This window comes from Ceratotherium simum, chromosome 23, assembly GCF_057802395.1.
Source record: "Ceratotherium simum simum isolate JZ-2026a chromosome 23, ASM5780239v1, whole genome shotgun sequence".
Lineage (NCBI taxonomy): Eukaryota > Metazoa > Chordata > Mammalia > Perissodactyla > Rhinocerotidae > Ceratotherium > Ceratotherium simum.
In genome coordinates, this window is record NC_141922.1 from 20,331,968 (window position 1) to 20,353,648 (window position 21,681).

At 38.0% G+C, this 21,681-nt stretch overlaps 1 long non-coding RNA gene across 1 annotated transcript in view; it reads right to left on the reverse strand.

Annotated features, from left to right (window-relative positions):
• Nucleotides 1-1,071: 1,071 nt before the first annotated feature.
• The window catches only part of LOC147913985 (uncharacterized), an 84,814-nt gene continuing 64,204 nt past the window's right edge, over nt 1,072-21,681 (reverse strand). Inside the window, exon 2 of the long non-coding RNA XR_015555923.1 lies at nt 1,072-1,267. This is a non-coding gene — a long non-coding RNA (uncharacterized LOC147913985). The remainder of the gene's footprint in view (nt 1,268-21,681) is intronic.

Sequence of the window (21,681 nt, forward strand, 5' to 3'; positions counted from 1 at the left end):
TCACTTGCCTCCTGATGGCTCTGATCTTACTGCATTCTAATGGTCTCCATTTTGATCTCATCTATGATTGTGTTCTTTATGGCCTGCATACAGAGGGCACTCCATAAATTTTTATTAAATACATAAACAACAAATCAAGAAAGATGTCTTAAGGAAGAGGCTGTTTAGGATAAGTGATGAGGAAATGTTTTATCAAATAGGTTGTTGTTGATCTTGTATAGAGGATGCAGAGGTAGAAGTAAGTCAGATGACAGCATCTGAAACAAGCTTTAATTCCTTTGCAAACCTTCCGTGATCTTCCCACCATCTGAATCCCAGGCAAACTAATCAAATCCTCATTTGTGACATCACTGTTGCTTACACCATATAAATATTTATCATACTATGTAATTTACTATACAGAATAAACTAAATGGTGATTTGCATATTAAAAACAGACCCACTCCTCTTAAAAATTTACATTCAAGAGGGAGACAGACAATGCACAAATAAACAGATGAACATATAAAACATAGCAGGTTGTTATAAATGCTTTGAGGCAGACTAAAGGAAAATTATGAAAGAGAAATAGTGTCCTATGACCACTTTGGATGCCCTACGGAGAACAGATGCTAGGGGGAAAAGATTGGAAGCAGATAGACCAGTTAGGACACTACAAAAGATAATGGTGGCTTGGAACATGTTGACAGCAGTGGACATAGATGAGAAGTGGTGGAATTTTTTTAAAGATGTATTTTGATGGAAGAAAAATAGAATTCACTGATGGTTTGGGTATGGGTTATAAGACAAAGAGAGTGGTCAAGGATCCTAAGATATTTAGTCTGGGCAGATGGTTGAATGGAGTGCCCGATTAGTGAGCAGGGGAAGAACGTGGCTGGAGCAGGTTTGAGTGAGAGGAAACACCCTTTGGTAATTAATTGTTTTCTTCTCTGCTTCCTGCACTATATAATGGACTCATCCATGTCGGGAGTTTTGTCTTCCTTTTCTTCGTAGTCATAATACCTAGCACAGTGTTTGGCACATAGGAGGTGCTTGTTCATTTTCTTAATGTTTGATGAATGAATTAATTACTTAGAAACATAAAATAATATTTTTATTTCTTGAACTCCACAATACTGTAAGCTCCATTGGAAGCGTACTTTTATTTTATCATCACTGAATCCCCAGCATCAAAAATAAAGCCAGCACAAAATGTTGTTGAATAGGCAGATTCTCATTCTGTTCTTCCTACTGACATTTCTTGCCTCAGTATCTGGTCCTGGTTAGTCTGAAGAAAATAAAAAGCAAATTAATGTGTATTTTTGGCATATTTTTTCATCACTTGATGAAAAGTTGCTTTGGAAAACAAAATTTATACTTCTTAATACCAATTGGTAGTCATTAATACCGGCAAACCTAACGGTTTCAAATGTCAAAATCTCTCCCTGAACTTTGGGTTGTTACATGTCCTTTTCCTATCTTGCTAGAATTTCATTTAGAAAGTCACTAGAATGCCAAGGAATACTTCCAAGTACTCAAAGTGTTCTTGTGGTTTAAAAGAACAGATATCTGACTCTGTATTTAAATCTTATTAAGATGCTACACAAATTATTTATTGAACTGATTCTAATTTTCTATCGTTTAAAAATCACTTTTAAACATCCATCTTTGTCCAGGATAGTTGCCAAAGCGAGCAAACGCATCTCGGCTGGGGAACAAGCTGCCACTTCCTCCCTCAGACCCTCTTTCAACACTGGAGATTGGCTCACACATGGCGAGGAGCTAAAAGTCAGACCTGTCCTTGGATCTTCCTTTTGTTGTAGGGCAGAATTTCCTAAACTGCTTTTTCCAGAACACCACGATCTGTTGAAATAAGTTTTGGAAATTGTAATGTACTCCCTCTGAGAGATTAATAATGATTCAAAAGTGCTGTGGTTAAAAGAAACCAACTTTACATCCAGTGCTTCTCAAACCCACATGACTACAGAACGCTCTTATAACCAAGCATCATTGATAAGTTGTGAGAAACAGTAGGTTACGAAGTTTGGTTTTGTGAATGCTCTTCTAGAGATAGGCTGAGATACATAGAAGACTCTCCTTTCTCATCAGCTCAAGTGTTCTAGACTCTTTCCTTTAAGTAACTCTCCTCTGGAGAAAATGAGAACTCCAGGTTAGGCGCTGGGATCTCCACCACCCACAGAATGGGAAAGTAGGAAAAAAGCCTTGGTTTGAAAGACAGATGTTTTATTTTCTCTTAGCTCTGTCACTTGCTACTTTTGTGATTTTTCGTGTGGGTCTTTTATATTAACTGAGCCTCAGTTTTCACGTTTTAAAAACTAGGAATGATAAGTTAGACCCTACTCATCACACATGACTGCTATGAGAATTAAGTATGTATTAGAGAAATTTATAAAGTGCTACAGATTATAAAATGTAAAGTGTAATTGTAAAATTTCTAGAAAGGTTTTCTCTTTATCAACGCTGTTCAATAGAGATATAATGTGAGCCACATATATAATTTTCAATTTTCAAATAGCTACATTTAAAAAGTAAAAAGAGGTGAAATTAATTCTAACAATATATTTTATTTAGCCCAATATATCCAAAATATTAATATAAACCAAGCAACATAATCAATTTAAAAATAATGAGATATTTTACATCCTTATTTTTTGTACTAAGTCTTTGAAATTCAGTGTGTATTTTGCACTTACAGCACATCTCAGTTCAGACTAGACACACTTCAAGTGCTCAATAGTACAGTTTGCTAGTATGGCTATTAGTGCAGCTCTATACAAAATTTTTTTGTGGAAAGCCAGTGCATTTGTTCCAGTAAACTCCAGAGTAATAGTTTTTACATTACTGTATTCCTTTCTGGAGAATCCCTTTTCTTGCCCTTTACAACTTCTAGAAGGTGCCTGTATTCCTTGGCCCATGTGCCCTTTCATCTTCAAAGCCAGCAATGGTCAGCTGAGTCTCATATGACATCACTTGGCACTGACCCGTCTGCCTCTCTCTTCCACATTTAAGGACGCTTGTGATTACATTGGGCCCATCTGGATAATCCAGAGTAATCTCTCTTTTTTAAGGTCAGTTGATTAGCAACCTTAACTCCATCTGCTACCTTAATTCCCCTTTGCCATGTAATGTAACATATTCATAGGTCCCAGGGATTAAAACACGGGCATCTTTGGGAGGCCATTGTTATATATACCACATCCCTCTTGTTAAATGATATTGTGCAAATTGTCTTTCTCTGGCTCTGGTTGAAATCTCAGGCAGGTCACACAGACGTGATCACACAGATCCAGTTCCTTAGTAATTTAAGTAATTTTTTAAAATATCCCCATGAATATTTTCAACATTCCTAACTAAAATTCAATTGTAATTTCTCCTAGCTTCCCAACTAGTACTGCTACAGGCCTAGAATTCCGGAGTGGGTAGGGAGGTGAGTGTAGGGTTAACTTCAACTTGATTCTTTACTATCTCTTCCCCGTATCAATAACTGCTGTTTCCCATCTAGCCAGGCTCATGGAGGAGGGGCATTGTTTTTATGGGCTTGAACCTCTGACACTAGTGCCCTTTAATGCCATATGCAATTGCTGGCTCCTTGTTTCATTGGGTGCTTGTGTGGGCTCCTTGAAGATCCTCCGCTGGGAAACTCCATCTGCATTCCTCATGCTACAGTTGGTGCTTCCACTCAGTTAGCTGTTAGAACTCCCCTCACAGTACTAGATTTCCCACATTCTCTCCCTCTGTTGGAGTCACAAGTCAAATTGGACAGTTGACCCCAGGCTAGCTCCCTTCCATGATGGAAATGCAGCTTGCTCCCCATGCTGCCCTTGGAGCAATCCAGTCATAGCTTATGACTTTTGGACTTTCTAAGTCTGACTCATAATACTTAAGTTCACCAAACTTCAAGAAGTTGTGTGAATCACTCCAAGCGGTCTCATTAAAATTCTTTCATTGGCTTAAAGTAAGATAGGAAAACACTTCCCCCTTGGGGGATATGGAACAACAAGAAATAAAGCATTAAAACACTTTTCAAAATAGTCCCTTTTGCTTTCTTCTTCATATGTAGCCTAGAATTGGATGGTGGGATAAGACTGAACAGAACTTGTTTTGCAGTCTCTTATGGCATGAACAGGCAGTCAAGCACTCAGCTTTATAGGATGGCTCTTGGCACCTACTGAATTGCTCTTGGCCTTTCATATCTCAGTGGAAAGTAAGATATACCTATGTTATATCTATATCTACCTACTATAGTAAATCTTTATATTCGTGCAAGTATAATAGGAAATTTAAACAAATTGCTGGGACACAGACACTTCTAGTGTAGAGAACCCCACCCCAAGGATCTTTTTGGGTCCCTTGACCAAGCAAAGAGGAAGAATTTGAGTATGGGACCATAGAACATTGGAAGAAGAGTAAGGGGGATAACGATAATAAAGAGGAGGAGAACGGAAGAGTTTCTGTTCCACTCCTAACCCCTTCTCCTACTATCTTTCTTCCCTAGGATTTAGAAGGGTGTTGGCCAAAAAATGGAGGAGATATTTTGTTGAGAGAGTGTTTTTATAGACTTTAGCCCACAACAATGTTCGTCCGGGACCAAGTTGACAAATCTTGGTACAGAGTGGAAAAAAAAAAAAGCCACTTTTCTCACCTCTGCTTAAAACCTAGGACACTTGGCATTCCATATACTGGTGGCCTTATAACTGGGAAACAGCACCCCAGACATGGGCAATGTTCTCCCCACATGGGCACCAAAAGCAGTGGCAATGGGACAAGCAGACCACATCAAATCTGAATAAAAGTGGAATATTAAGTCAATCCTGCCTGCTGCTTACATGGTAAGGAGTAAGTAAATCCTACATGCTAAGGTACAAAGCTTAGTGGTACCGATGTAAAGGATTCCTGGACCCAATTCCAACATGTGTATGTGGAGGCTTCCCCACATCAACAATTAGTTCTTGGATGCCAGCAGGGTGTCTGAAAATTCAACTCAATTCTGACACCTCTATCCAGAGATAGAATCAGACTCTCCAGGTAAAGGGCTCAGTCCCACAAGACCACCCCCCTCTTCAGACGCCAGCCACAAGCCCAAGTTATTACCTGTACTTTTGATGGACTGGCTATAAATCAGAGGTTCCCACAACCCCTGCCTTGGGTTTTATTATTTTACTATAATAGCTTACAGAACTCAGGGACTTACTTACATTTACCAGTTTGTTAAAGGATATTATAATGGATACAGATGAACACCTAAATGGAAAAGATGCATAGGGCAAAGTACGAGGGTAGGGGTGCAGAGCTTCCATGCCCTCTCAGGGCACACCACTCTCCCAAACGCTCCATATGTTCACCAACCCAGAAGCTCTCCAATAAAGGACTGATGAGCTGTCCTTTTGGTTTTTATGGAGGCTACATTATGTAGTCATGATTGACTAAGTCATTGGCCATTGGCAATTGATTCAACGTCCCCTCCCCAGAAATCAGGAGGTGAGACTGAAAGTTCCAATCCTCTGATCACATGACTGGTTCTCCTGGCAACCAGCCCCAATACCTGGATGGGGTCCAAAACTAACCTTCATTAATGTAAACAAGAAAATCCAAGGGTTTTGGGAGCTGTGAGCCAGGAACTTTGGATGAAGACCACATACATATAAGAAATATATTCTTGGTCATCTGCATGACCAAATATATATTTCTTATAAATCACAATATTGCATCAGACTAAGTTAAAAAACTTTGAGTTATTGATATCAATGTAACTTCATTTGTGTCCAAAAACTGGAAAGAGTAGGAACATTTGGGGTACATAAGATTTTACAGTTTACAATGGATTATTTATATTATTTCAAGTAACTAAAGAACAGGCAGATTGTTAAGCAAGTTGGATAAAAGACAAATTATGAAACTATCACCCTTAGGCACAAAATTGTCCCACGCCTTTAACACACTGAACTGACCATGCAAGATTTGTTTCCTTTGCCCATTCAGGAGCTCTTTTCGAGGATCATATTTATATGACCCCAACTTTCAAATAGAAAAAAATTTATTGAGTAATTCAAGTATTTTAAAAATAAGAATCACTTATAACACAGAAAATCACAGGACTGAATTTTTCTGTTTTTGTCCAGATATGCAACACAACACAGCAGAAATCTGTTTTGAATCATTGTGAGCAGGGATTGCTAGACTCAGATACACTTACATCCCCCATATCTTATTTTAGCCTTCTCTTTGATAACATTTAGATCATCTGCCTACCATCCAGGAACTGAAGGGCTTGAAAGAAAACTGAGGAAGCAAAGTGAGTTTATCAAGTCTACTCGGTTTGAGGAATAAGAAGAAAGAACATGAAAAATAAAAGGAAATTGGAGAGACTGGCACATTTTTCAGCATTAAATAAACATTTTGAATGGACTGTCTTTTCCCTAATGATTAAATATTCCTAAAACCATAACTGTTCACCTCTTGTTTCTTTTGGAATGCATATCTCTCTGGATTTCTAGGCTGCTACTTCCTTCTGCCTGCTTCCTACTCTCTGACTGCTTTCTCAGTGCTGCTCCTTGACACCTCTTATTTTCTGACCTCTTATTAAATGTAGACACACTTCAAAGTTCCATGCTCTATCCTTTTGTCTTTCTTCCTAAGCAATATTTGTAGGCAGTGTCTCACACCAATGATTTCAACCATTGGATGATCCACAAAGATAAACTCAACATGTCCCATCGTGTACACACCTTCTTTATCTTGGTTTCATCATCTAACCATTTTCACAAATTAGACACCTCCAAATAGCTTTAGCTATTTCCTTTCCTTTAACTCTCCCAATCAATTAGCCAAGAAATCTTATTAATTTTATGCCTGCATTGTTTTCTGTAGCTATTTCCTCTTTTCCATCACTGCCTTCTTGCTTTACGGTACTCTACCTTTTGGACTAACTTCCTAAATATCTCCCTGCTTCTCATCACTCTCCCTTTATTAATCATCTACACCCCCTCTAATCATCTTTCAAAAATACAGATATGGTCATATGACCTGCTAATTTAAGCCTTTGCTGGCTTTCCAGCTTCTCTAATAAAAAAGCCCATGTACAAGTCTTCAAGATCCTTCACAGTTGAAAACCTAACCAGTTAATTAGTACTTCTCATCAGTACATTCATCGGTACTCTTTAGTAGTCTCACACTATTGTGCGGCTCCCACTTCAGCTTTAAACCCCTATTTACACCCCATCCCCTCAACGAAAAATGTGCCTAATACTTTAAGTCCTTCTGTGCTCCTGTTGTTCTCTTTATCTGGAATATCCTATTAGCACACAGGCAATGAATAACAATGAGAGCAACAAATACATTTACTGAGCACTTACTATTAGCAGGTACTATTCAAAGAGTTTGTCACTTATTAAATCATTTAATCCTCACTGAACCCTCTGAAGTAACATACTAAACTGATATCCAGTTTATAGGTGAGGAAACTGAGTCATAGAGTGGTTAAGTAACTTATCCAAAGTCATGGGGCTGACAAACTTTTATTGAAAGTCTAATATAAGTAAGGCTTTTCATCTCATTTCATTATTAAAGCAATGTTATGAGGTAGGAATTATTACATAAATTTCACAGGAAATTGGGGCTTGCAGATGTCTTCCTCCAAAATCTTTGCTATTTCCATAATAACATGCTTACTCTCATCTAAAGGAAAAACACAAGCTTTATTGCTAGACTGAAATTTGGGGATCTCCCACTTAATGTAGTGTTATTTTCTCTATGATGCCTTTAGCGGGCTGGCCAAATGATGATGCTAAGCAGGTTTGGGTTACACATTTTGTGATGTGCCAGCTGGAGCACAATTGGCCGGGGGAAATGGGTTTGTAAGAACAACTAAATTATGAATCCGTCTGTGACATCCAACTAGCATAGTTCTGAGAGCATCATTGGCTGAGATAAATGTTATATAATATCCAGTCTGTGGACTACATAGACAGTTTCTAATCTTTAGGTAGTGTTTCCAGATATGCTTTGGAAATCAATACCTGAGATGTTGTTTAGAGCAACTGATTTTGGATTTTAGGTTTTTCTACTTTTAAAATTATCTTCTGAGTAAAACAGTATGTTTGGTTATGAACAAGGACGTTTTGGCCATCATGCTAATGAGGGGTATTTTCTCCCCCAGTCATGCAGGGGGTTGCTCTTGCCTCTTCTAATGCATCAGCAGAGAAAACCAATCCACTCAGACATTGCACAACCCAACTTTTTCTTCTCAAGCCGGCTGCTTTTTCTGGGTCACTAAAGGTGACGTTTTGCAGTTCAGTGTCAAAGACTGAAACAGAAAAGTGAAATCACTGCTCAGATGTTGCTTTATTTAAAATTGAAAAGTTACAAATTCACCAACAATTGTTTGCCTTTTGGTCAGTAGCCAAAAATAAAATAATATATTTAGCCAAAAAAAAAAAAAGTCAATTGCAAAAGTAGTCTGGGAGATTATAGATCACAAAAGTTTTAGAAAGTGCCTCTTTCCAACATTATTGTTTGAGAACGATGTTATTGAGGGGCAGTGGGCTGTGCTCACTTTAGAAACACCCACGGTAATTGCTGGCAGATGTATCATACGATTTCCAGTCAAAATTTCAAAGCAGAGACATTTAGTTCACTCCTATGGATAACGTTCAACTTGTGCATCAATTGCATCTCTGGACACTGGTTTGTACAGTGAAAGGTGAAAAGTCCCATCAAACCACAACAAAGACTACAACTACCACTAAACCAAGCCTCTGTCTTGAAGAAGTCCTATTTCTGGTAAACCTCACCTCTATTCTTGTCACCTTTGAATCCTTCTTCTGTCTCTTCACACACACGTACCATATAAACCGTATTCAGTCCCCTTTTGTCAGTCTTGTTCCCTCTCCCTGCTCCAGAATTAGGACTTCATTATATTTTTCAATAGAATTTTTTGGGGGCAGTTATTTAAAAGTAGCTTGGATTAGAGATCCTAAAGTTCACCATTGAACATATATCTCTATTTATGTTCTTACAATTTTTCCAGCTTTGTAACAGCATTATAACAAATATAAAGAAAATATCTTAAGAAAGTTTATCTCAATCTTACTTCCAGACAACTCAGCACTTATCCTTTTTCAAATCCTCTACCAATTCTAGTCTATATAGATAACTAACTGTGCTTCCGTATAATCAGTTCACACACATAAATCTATTTTCTGTTTTTTGACTAAATATTTTTACATAACATCATATGCAGTATAAAAATTATATTAAACATTGCCATACATGGTTATGTGGTATTTATAATTTTCATTTTTAATGGTTGCATGATATTTGTGAGGTTAACATATCCTTTTTCATTTAACTACTTTATTATTGGACAATTACATTGATTTCCATTTTTGTTACTAAAAATGACAGACCATTATTCTTCATGTCTCTTTTCAATACCAGGTTAAAGAACAGGTTTCATGATATAAATTGCCAAATCCCATGTCAGACTTGTTGCATAAATGTATGTATTTTGAGAACATAAGCTATATTTAAAAAATCAATAAGATGAAATATTTTCAATGCAGTTTTAAAATTGCATATATTTTTTGTAAATTGCTCATAAATGTTTTTTTATTTAACCATTGAGGTCTTGTTTTTTATTCTAATCAATTTGTATGAATGTTTTGTATAATGAAAAACCAAAAGTTTTATTTTTTTATATAAATTCTTTATGGTATTGTTTTAGTCTTTTTCATTCTTCGCAAGTTTAAAAGTTTTGTGACTGAATCAATTGATCATTTTTAAAAACATTAGTTTGTCGCTTAAAATGTTACCCCACAAAGGAACTAATAAATACTCAAATTTATTTTCTGCTAGTTATCCCATGATTTCATTTTACTTTATACCTAACTCTTTAAGCCATTTGGAGTTTTCTTGGGGCATGTTCTGTGGTCATATTCCACAGACACAGAGAATCACATGTGGAATTTTTTTTTCCTGAGCAAAAATGGGCAGAACCAACCCCCAATAGTCTACATTTAGTAGGTCTGAGATTGAAAAAAAATATATATATATATACACACACATATACACACACAGTAAATGAATATGATTAAATATAATTATATACATGTAATTAATGTATCATTTATGATTATAATATGTTGAATATAATTGTATAAATATAATTAATATAGTTATTATTTATTATAATACATGGTCCAATTTAGAAAAGTTGCAAGCTGAGGAACAGTAAATAGAGTATAAACTAAGATTTGACTCATTTTTCCCCAAAAATTGGTGGTTTGTAATTTCTTACTTAATCAATACATTATGTAACCCTTCTATTCCCCACTGTTTTTGGTGACTGCTCTCTCAGATAGGAATATTCACTATGTAAAAGGGAGTCATAATTCTCTCTGTCTCTATCTGGAGTATGCAGATTTAGTCCTGTTCATCTCCACCCTATGCGTTCCCCCTCACGCTCCTCAGATGCGCAGACCTTGGATGGCGTGGGTCACCTATGTGTTGCACAGGTGTGTCGTGTTGCAAGAACTAACTACTGGAATGTTAGCAAGCAGAGTTTCCAAAGATAGAAAGAGCAAGGATGAAATTGTAGAAAGCAGCTAATCTGAGAAAGCTGGGTGTTGAAACACAGTGCTGGCTTATTTCATTATCCCTTAACCTGTTCCAGACACTAGCATAGCGCCTGTTCACAGTTGTCCTTTCCTTAATCCACTGGCCCTGGCTCTCTTGGACAGCATTTAATCTGGAGTAGGTGTCAAGAGAAGCCTCTCACTTGAAGAACCCACAGCCCTGACCACCTTCCCTACAGTGGCAGAGAAGGAGATTCCTAAAGCTACGTGTCTCTCAACCAGAGATCCTATTTCCCAGTCTCTCTCTCAGTTTTGCGTAGCCTAAGTTCTCACTAATGGAATGTGAGCACAAGTGATATGGGCAACTTGTGTATTACTTCCTGAAAAGGAAATCGCTTATCCTCTTATTTCGTCTCCTTCCTCTTTCACTTGGGCTAGACCATACACGTCATGGTGGGCCAGTCTCAACTACGCAGATGCGCACAATATCATAGAAGATGACATAGCAGCCTGAGTGAAGAAATCTGGGCTCCTGGATGACCTCGTGGAGCAGAGACGCTTACCTGACCCAGATACCTGCTGACATCCGGACAATCACATTTTGTTGTCTCTTTGTTAAGGTATCTTATATAGGCTCAAACTAGTATACCTGTGCTCTCTACCTTCACCCACCCTTAACCCTCCCCCATCTTCCTGGAATCTGGCCACTTTTTCTTTTAGATACTCATATGCACACACAGATGAGAGAAATATAACCTAACTCATGCTAGTGAATGATGCTACTCTCAGTGACCCTAGTTATGTCGCCATCCATCTTTCTGATGATGCCATTCTCTGTAGTTTCAAGGTGATTTACAATATCAGGGCTTATGACTCAAAGAATTATAAGACCCCCACTTAGTCCCTCAGAATGACTACTTTCAATGATTTTCAAGGTACTTCTCTGTACTTGCTCTCTCGACAAACTTGAATATTTGTCACTACTTTCCTACCTGTATAATTAAATATTTCTGGAAAATTCTTTCTGTTTGATTAATCTAAACTTTATTAAACAGATGAAGAAATTGAAGCTCAGAGAGGCTAGTAGGTGTGAAAGTTGGGTTTTCAACCAAGCCAGCCTCATCAGGTCAAGATATTCAATTGCTTTGCTTTCCCTCTACATTTCCTCTCACCCCTCCCCCCCAACACACACACATTCATTCTATTCTACTCTCTGTCAGCTGCACTTAACTTGGTTGATGTTTACTCTTTATCCTGCAACCACAACCAAGTTTTCCATTGTATCCAGAAATGTACTCTACATATTAAAATATGAATAAAGAACATCTATATTAAAATGAGTATGTGAATACTATTCATGGTTAAAGGGCATTATAAACTAGGATTTTATTTCCTTCCTTGCATATTTAATGTTATGATTCCTGGACCACCCAAAAGACAATTCGTTTTATCATCCATATCCAAAGGACTTTTTTTCTTATGCTCAACAGTTGCTAAAAATTCATGTTTACTTTGTATCTGGATTGTGACTTTTTTCAATAACTCTTTGCTCCTCCTGGAGCTCCCCATCGTCTTTTAAGAGCATTATTTGCCTTTCCCATATCTTCAGCTTTTCTGAATTTTAAATGTGCTTTCTAACTGTTGAATCCCACTTTTTTTCTTAAAATATTGCTCTCCTTTTCACAGAAAACCATCGTCCTACTCCAAACCAAATTACATGATCTGATAAGAATCATCTTGAAAACTACATTCCTTCAATGCTCCCCTAAACTGGACCTGCTAAAATTTGGATCTGATATCTTTTAACTTTTGTTTAGATCCTTGATTTTTTTTAGTCCATACTCAAGAAAATTCCTAAGACAAAGATGCATGAGAAGTAAACTACGTGAATCACGAATGCCTTTATTACATTCTCACACTTGATCAATAGTTTACGGACATAGAAATCCAAGGTTGAAAATATTTTTGCCCATAAATTTGAATAAATTCCCCCGTGACTTCCATATCCAATATTATTGATGAGAATCATAATTCTAGTCTGATTAATGTTCCTTTGGAAGTGATTTGTCATTTTAGTCTGGAAAATTTTAGGAGTTTCTTTTAATTTTTGGTGTTCTGATAATGAGAATATGCTTAGGCATTTGCGTCTTTTTTCAGTTTATTTTGCCAGGCACTGTTGCTGTCTCTCAGGAGGCTCATTTTTTTTTTTTATTGAGATATAATTGACAAATAACATTATGTTAGTTTCAGGTGTACAACATAACAATTCGATATTTGTATATATTGTGAAATGAGCACCACAATAAGCCTAGTTAACATCCATCACCACACAGAGTTAAATTTTTTTCTTGTGATGAGAACTTTTAAGATCTACTCTCTTAGCAACTTTCAAATACACAATACAGTATTGTTAACTACAGTCACGACGCCGTATATTAATTATGGCCCCATGACTTATTCATTTTATAACTGGAAGTTTGTACCTTTTTTTTTAATATATTATCCACCTTTTTTTTTTTTTTGAGGAAGATTGGCCCTGCGCTAATGTCTGTTGCCAATCTCCTCTTTTTTATTTCTTTTTTCTCCCAAAGCCCCAGTACATAGTTGTGTGTCATAGTTGCAGAGTTGTAGCTCTTCTATATGGGATGCCGCCTCAGCATGGCTTGATGAGCGGTGAGTAGGTCCACGCCCAGGATCCAAACCGGCGAACCCAGGCCACTAAAGCAGAATGCACAAACTTAACTGCTATGCCACCGGACTGGGCCCAGTACCTTTTGACCATTAGGAGGCCCATTAATAGCACGTCTTCTTACGTGGATTCTCAGTAAACAGGTCTTTTAAAGTACAGATAGAGACTGCAGTATTAGGCTTCATTGGAGAATGTACTTTAATAGAGTCAAACAGCTTCGTAACACTGCAGCTGAAATTAGGAGGACCTAGGCACAGCACTAGTGCACTGGGACAGCCTATCCCATCCCCAAGGTGTTCGAGTCTCCCCCTAGAGGACCCAAGGCGAATGCTTGCTCCATCAGGGGAATTTGTTCCTAAGTAAAAGGACAGAGTTCACCAAGGCCACTTTTATCATCACAAAGTTACCAATGACGTGAATCACTTCGTATCCTCTGGGACAGAGGAAGAGGTAGAAAGAGACCTGGAGTAACACTAAGGATTTTTCTTTGCCTAGAGAGACATATCACAAATGGGGAAGAAGTATTCCCTCCTAATAGACCTGAGGTGGGTATTTGGAATCTGAAGAAGGGTGTTCTAGTATCCTATATTAACTCTGGAAAATTCTTCTATAATTTCTTTAAGATATCTGTCACTTCCATTTTTTCCATTCTTTCTTTCTGTACCTTCTATTAATAGGATATTGACTAAAAGGATTATTCCTATTCATTCTAATATATTCTCATATATTCTTTGTCTAGTTATTGCTCCATATTCTTGGAAATTTCATTGATTTTATATTACACTCCTCTGACTGAATTTTTTTCAAGCAGCATAGTCTAAATCATTAAGATCTTTTCTCATTCTAGTGTTTCTTTTTCATAGCATTGTGTCCTTTTTTATGATGTATTTATATTTTTAAATACACCTGAGTGTTAATTTCCACCCCCATTAGAATAGCTCAGAACCTGCCTCACATATCCAAAACATACCAAACTTAAGATCATTCCACACAAGTTGGTCTTCCTCTGGTGTTTGCTAGCTTAATGAATGGCTATCAGATTGGTCTCAGTCTAGTTATCTCTGACTCACCTCTTGGATTGTCACTCTTTCAGGAACACCTTTCCTAACTTCTATATCAGTGCCTACTTCTCCATCATTGCACTTCTTAGAACATCAATTTCTCATTATCTGTGTGATGATTTGATTGGTTGTCTCTCCTACTGGAGAGACGAGGACAGAAACTACGTCTATTTTTGCTTAGCCTATATAGTGACTGCAGCATGATAGGTGTTCATTAGGTATCTGTGGAATGAATGAAAGAATGCATGCATGAATATGATACCTCATAGCTGTAAAATCTAATGAGCCAGGTGTATTAGCATGCCAAGAGAAGCTGTGTTGCAATCAAGAGTACTTAACGATTTCTTTAGAATTTTAGTTCAAATTGTCCTCTCTAGGAATCTGTATTTGAGTGCTAAATGACTTAGAAGTGGTTAGTTATTTCTATCTGTAACAAGATTCTGCATTGGAAATGAGCTGTCTTTAACTGTTATTCCAAATGCTATACCTATATAATTATCTCCTACTTCTCTTTAAAGAAGCTGACTATATGCTATTAAAAGAAAGAAACAATAATAACTAACAGATCAATATATATTCTGTCTAATGCTGAAAATGCTATGGAGAAAAATGAAACAGCACAAGAGGAACAAGAAGTGCTAGAGGACAGGTTTGTTGTTGTCGTTGTTGTGTTAGTTAGTTAGTTAGTTAGTTAGTTAGTTAGTTAGTTAGTTTTTGTATTGTGTGGTCAAGGAAAGCCCACTGCAAAGATATCATTTGTGCAGAAATCAGATGAAAGCAAGGAGCAAGAAATGTAGACAACTAGTTTAAAAGTATTTCAGGCAGATAAAAATAACAACTGCAAAGACCATGAAATAGAAGCAAGCTTGGCATGGTTGAAGAATACCAAGGAGACCAGCATGGCTGAAGCAAAATGATTAAGGGAGAAAATAACAGATGAGTTTAGAGCTGTGGCCGGAATTTGTGTCATGTGGGCCTTTGGTAAGAGTTTGGAATTTTACTCTAAATGAAATGAGAAACCACTGGACATCATACCCCATGTCAAGCACTGTTTAGCCTTGAAGATGTAACATCACATTCTTAAGGAGCTCACAATCCACTATTGGAGACAGGCATATAGTTAAAACGTTATTGTATATGATGAAGTAACATGCTAAGGCTATTTCCAGGAAGCAATTCAGACGGCCACATACCCCATCAGAGGAAGTGATATCTAAACTGAGGAAGAAGCAGAGATACAGAATCAATTTCATCTTCGTTTTTCCCTCATGGTTCTAATTATTAATGGGCCCCAACAACTGGTCTGGGACCCTTCTAATTCCTGGGTCAATCTTGGAAGGATATCCAAAGCCTATTTCACAGAGACCTAGAGGACTTAAAATATATCACTGCTACAGTGCTGGTAACCTGGTTCTCCATTGTCCTCCAACTTGCATCATTCCTATTTCCTGACCTCTGCCATCTTGGAAAAATCTATTCGATTGGGCTTTCTACAGTTTCTCTGATTAGCACTTCATTTCCCTTCTAATTCTTGTCTCTCCCATTATTTAGAAGCAGTCTTTCACTAGGGCTGTCTAGCAGTCAACGTTAAATCAGGGATATAGAAATCGCTGTAAGTATTTCAGGCAGAGAGATTAATATAGGGATTCATTTACACAATATTAGAAGGGCTAAGAAACAAAAGAGGAAAGTTAATGTTACCCAGACATCTGTAACTACAGGGAGCCTCTGCTTTCACTATAGATTGCAAGAGCTGGCATTCCCAACCACACTGTAAGAGCTCACCCTCCTGCCGCTAATCAGGAGACTATGAGTCCACACACACATCAGTGCTGCTACCAGTAGCAGAAATGACATCTACCTTCCTCAAGTCTTCTAATCCCATGTGAGTGCTTACCACTAATGTAACAGAGATATAGCTGTGAAGTCAAGTGACCAACTCATTCCTTTTTGCCAAGGACTTTTCAGGTTTTAGTAGTGAAAGTCCCACATCCCTGGAAACTTTCAGTCCCAGGCAAACTGGGCCTGTTGATATCCAATTGGCAAGGGAATCTGGGAAATATAGTTTTCAGGCTTCTAGCCCCACCAATACAAAAAGGAGTAAAGAACGGCTGCTCTGGGGCTGAGTACCAGCAGATAGTTGTTTGACTTAGTCCCTTAAAAGAAAACACGCCAGGTGACTCAGAACCAATATGTCATCCCTCCTTAAATGTGAGCATAATTTGGAACTCCTGTTGCTATGCCACTATTGGACATGCTGATAGAAAAGATTTATTGATTCAAACTGAGCTGCTATGATGATGGAACTCTGACAAAGTATAAGCCAGACTCTGAGTAATGGATTTTTGTGAGGTTATTATTACATAAGGTTTATAGCACATTGCCTGCTCAGAATAACTATCCAACAAAGGAAATTATAACTACTACTACTACTAACAACAACAGTCACTGAGACCAGTTGTCTTTACTCTGATGAGCAAAAACAGGCTGTAAAAAGTAATGAAATTGAGGCCAAGTAGAAAAATAATAATAAAAACAAATTCACTAGTTGACTTCTCTAGTTTCAAAGGATAAAGAATATATTTTGTGACCATTCCCATTTAACCTCCAAGAATGTAGTTCTAGACATTTCTAGCCGTCCTCAGAGGAGAGAGTAAACCCATCTTCCTGGTATAGTCATAGCTATGGGCTTGGCTCATTCTAAGAGCAAAGAATTGCCTTACTCTTTCTCCTGCCCAAATGCCCTTGCTATGCAAAAAAGGCAAGGAACAGTCTACTATCAAAACAGTCTAATAAAGCAAAAGGTAAGCATTGTTTTAAACATTAAAGAATTTCATGCCAGTCCTTGGTACCAATAGGAATAGTTATGGGAGCATAACTCTTGCTTGGCTATGATTCTGCTTGCATGGCTTTTAAAATATTACGTAAAATGTACTTAGCTTTGATGCTTTCATTTGGTGTTATCAAGGAAACATAGGACATTGAGACTGACTAGTAATAAAGCACTCTTTATAAAGCAGGATGGTAGACTCTAGAAATGACTGTCCCTCACTGGAGAACATATCACAATTCCAGGCCTCTTTGGTCCTCCGCACAGAGCTGTTCAGAGAAGGGTTTTCAGAGCCCAACACTCTTAGGATGACCCAGGGTTCATCTCTTAACCAGAGCTCTCATCATGAGTTCTTGGTTTACAATCCCCTATTCTGGCTGCCAGACAGGGCATTTACAGCTTTCTAACCTGAACTGACAGAGACCACATGTTTATCCATCCTGGGGCTCTGACATCTGATGCCCAGCTGTGATTATGCCAGAAGAATGGACCCCAGAGGCATCGCTCCAGTGACTTCTCCCAGGGAACAATCCCCAGGGAGAGACACAAATCCCTCACTGATCACAGGGGAGGGAGGCTCCAGGGAAAGACACCTGAGACTGGAAGGGAGCTCAGTAGGGAAATTTTTGCTGGGTGTGCACATATGATTTGGGGTTGTAGAAAGAACTAAATTGCTGCTAATGGACCATTTACTTCTCAGAGAAGACAGTAACAGGGTTGTATATTTTCTTTTTAAGACATGTTACAACTGCTCTCCATACGCCTATGTGGAATGCATATCTACATGTTCCCCTTCAGCTCTTTCACATTAATGCTCTGTTTAACTCTCCTCATTCATTCATTTATTCATCCATTCATTCATTCCCTCAATGGTGTTAAGTGCCTGGACTGTGTCAGGCACTATACTGGGGACTGGGAACACAAGAAGGAATGGAAAATACTTCTTCAAGGGGTTCTCTGTTCTCTCTCCAGTGGTGGCAGACAACAGCTAGCATATAATTAGAATGCATTTTGAAAAGCTTGTATAGAGGTTTAATATATAAAAAGTCATTATGTGGAAAATTTCCATTCTTTGACTCCCAATCCCACGGTAAATATGTGCTGGTTCTTAGACCATCAGAGACTACTAGATTTGCCTTTTGGTAAAGTGGTGGAAGACAGGGTGGGAAAAGGCACAGTTGAGAGAAGATTGTCAGACAAGAGAAAGAGTTACTTCTCAGGGACCAGACATTATATTTCTATCCCTAAAGCCAAAGGCTCGACTCTTTAGTACACTGTTCATACAGGTTTAACTTGTGGTCATCTAAATCATGACCATATCCACCACCAAAAGTTTTAGGGAATTTTTCACAAACTGTGTCAAAACCCTTTGCCTCCCTCTTGTACTTTCTCAACTGATTTAAAAAAAAAACAACCCACAAACGCTGAACTTTATCATTTTTTCCTGTGGAATTTCATCCTACTGGTTGGATTCAATCTCCAAATCTGGTGAAATCATTATGAATTTTGCTTCTGTCATCCATTATTGAACTACTCCACCCAGCTTTACGTCATCTGAAAATTTCACAAACATCCTCTCTTTTCTCTTTGCCTCTTCTATCCAATCCATCTACCACATGGCAGCCAAAGTGATCCTTCTGTAATAAAAATTTGATCTTCTCATTCCCCACCCACATGCAATTGAAATATGACTCCCCATTATGGAACTCAAGGACTTGCACAATTCGCTCCTTGTTTACTTTTTCTTCAACTGCTAACACACACCCTCTCCTACCTCCAAACATATTGAACTATTCAGAAGTTCTCAGAACTTAAGGTACACCTGCTGCCTATCTGCCCAGCTCTGCTCTTCCTTTTAGGATGCATTTGTCTCTCCAATTCCCCTTGGTAATTACCATTCATCCTTCAAGCCTCAGCCACATTGTATCTCCTCTGGGAAGCCTTCTCTGGACAAACTCACACTCACACTCCACACCCCAGGTTGGTATTCCAATCTCTGTGCTTTCATGATCATTTATACATATGCTAATATACCACTTCTAACATCAATTAACACTCAGAGCTTATCAAACTCTAATGTTCATACAAATCACATAAGAATCTTGGTGAAATGCAGATTCTGATTCCCTTGGTCTGGGATGGTGGGATCTGAAAATTTGCATTTCCAAGTTCCCAAGTCATGCTGAAGCTGCTGATCACAGACCACACTTGAGCAGGAAAAATATAATTCCTTGTATATTTCCTTTCTCAGTCATGAACTTCCTAACATTAGGGCCTGGACTTACTCATCATTGAATCTCTAGAACACAACACACATGTGAATATGTAAAACATTTTAGATGAATTGACCTTGTGTCATTATCTAACATTAATTCTTTTTGAATGTTGAACAGAGCTACCAGAAACTACCTTCGGTGTTGACTTCATTCAATTGCAACACATCGCTCAAAGTAAACCTTGGCTTTTTCATTTTTATTCAGAAACTCTGAAAAAGAATTGGTGAAAGAGAAGCTCTAGACAGCACCTTTTCTTTGATTGTTGAGGTACAGCAAAGGAGGTAAAAGCAAGTTGGCTCCAAATAATAATATTTATTTTATGATACTTGCATTACCCTTAATGCAAACCACTTTCACATATATATTTCTTTTAATGTTCATTCCCAACTGCTCTGTGAGACAAGGAGTGTACATGTTAAGGGCACACACAAACTCCAAAACCCAACTCAGTGGTTTTGATTCCTGCCTCTGCCAGTGATCTTGGGAAAGTTAAATAACAATGTTGAGCTTCTATTTCCCATCTATAAAATGAGAATAATAATAGTTTCTGCCTCATAGGGGTGTTTTGAGAATAAATATGTTAATGTACGTGAGATGCTTAGACCAGTGCCTACACGTGTTAAACATGATATAAGTATGAGCCACTATTATTCATTTATACACTCAAGATATTTCAGTGCCTGCTGTATGCCACACACTGTGGTCTGAGCTGGGTTTACAGTAATACACAAGATGAAATCACATCTACTCTCAGGGGCATACAGCCTTGGAAAAACAGACAGCAAGCAAGGAAAAAACAAATAAATCAATAGTTGCAAATTGAAATATGTGCTGCAAAGGAGCCAAACAGGGCTATGAGAGCTGGAAGGGGAAGGGGAAGCTGGTTTAAATAAGGTAGTCAGAATCAGAAAAGGATGGGACCATAAAGTTGACACTGAAGGGTGAGAAGCCAGCTAGGGATGTGCAGAAATAAGAACATTCCAGTCAAAAGAATAGCCTCTGCAAAGACTTGTGGTAGGAAAAGTATGATTACAGCCCTCTTACAGGGGATGAAAGTGAGGCTAATTGAGGTCAAGTAATTTGCCCATTGTTGAATTTCAAGCCCATTAAAGTCAAGATCACAGCTCAAATTCCTGATTAATATGGCTCTCAACATTATACCACAGCATGCTGTGGACCCCACATGGAAGGGAAAACGAGACAAGTGGCCAGCCATTTGCTCATGAGATTAGCTTAGCAGCTGCCCAGTCTCAAAGGGCCATAAATCTAATCCAGTCTTATCATCTATGTGTCAGGCTGGATAGGGGATGATATGAAAGCCCAGGTCTTCTTTAAAAAACTGTCCAAGCAAAATTGAGATATTCCTAATTTTTATTTCAATATATGTTTTTATAGTATGTTAGCCAGTATTCACTAGGTTATGCTGCAAATACTCCAAAATTACAGCGTTGATCAAAACAAAATTTTACTTCTTGCTTGCCTTACATTTTGGTGATGGCTTGGTTCCAGCTCTAGGCTGAGCAAGGGAAGAACTATGCAATAGTTCTTAAACATTCTGCAAAGAAGAGTCTCATATCACTTCTGTTCATACAGGAAAAAGTAGCCTGGCCAAAACAAGTTTCATGGCTAAGACCAACATCAAAGAGGTGGAAATTGGTGAGTATATTTAATCTTCTCCTAGAAGAGATGTACAGCAAATATACAGAACAATAGTAAAAATCTACCATCTACCACATATACTAAACAGAGACATTCAAAATCATTCTCATTTGAATTTAGAATAATTCAGTGGCTATTGAAATATCAAGATATGTGAAATGTTTATTATCAGGGTTTTGAGAGGAGTTTCTTTAAATTTAATCCACATATTTATTCAACAAACAATTATTGAATGTTGCTGTGGCCGGAACTCTACATCTATTTCCTCTTTGCTCTTAAACCTATACTCCCCTACCCTTAACCTCAAAAATGGCTATATGAAAGTCTTGTTTGCATGCTTTTTCCAACTCCACTAAGCAATTAACTCAATTCTGATACTATACCTGGAGGTAGCGTCAGATCCCACAGGTTAAGGGCTCAGTCCCACAAGACTGCCCTTCAGACACCAATTGCAAGTCCAGATTGTCACCTTTGCTTCTGAGCAACTGGCTGTACATCAGAGGTTCCCACAGCCCCCTCTTCAGATTTGCTTAATTTGCTAGAGCAGCTCACAAAACTCAGAGAAACATTTACTTATGTTTACCAGCTTGTTATA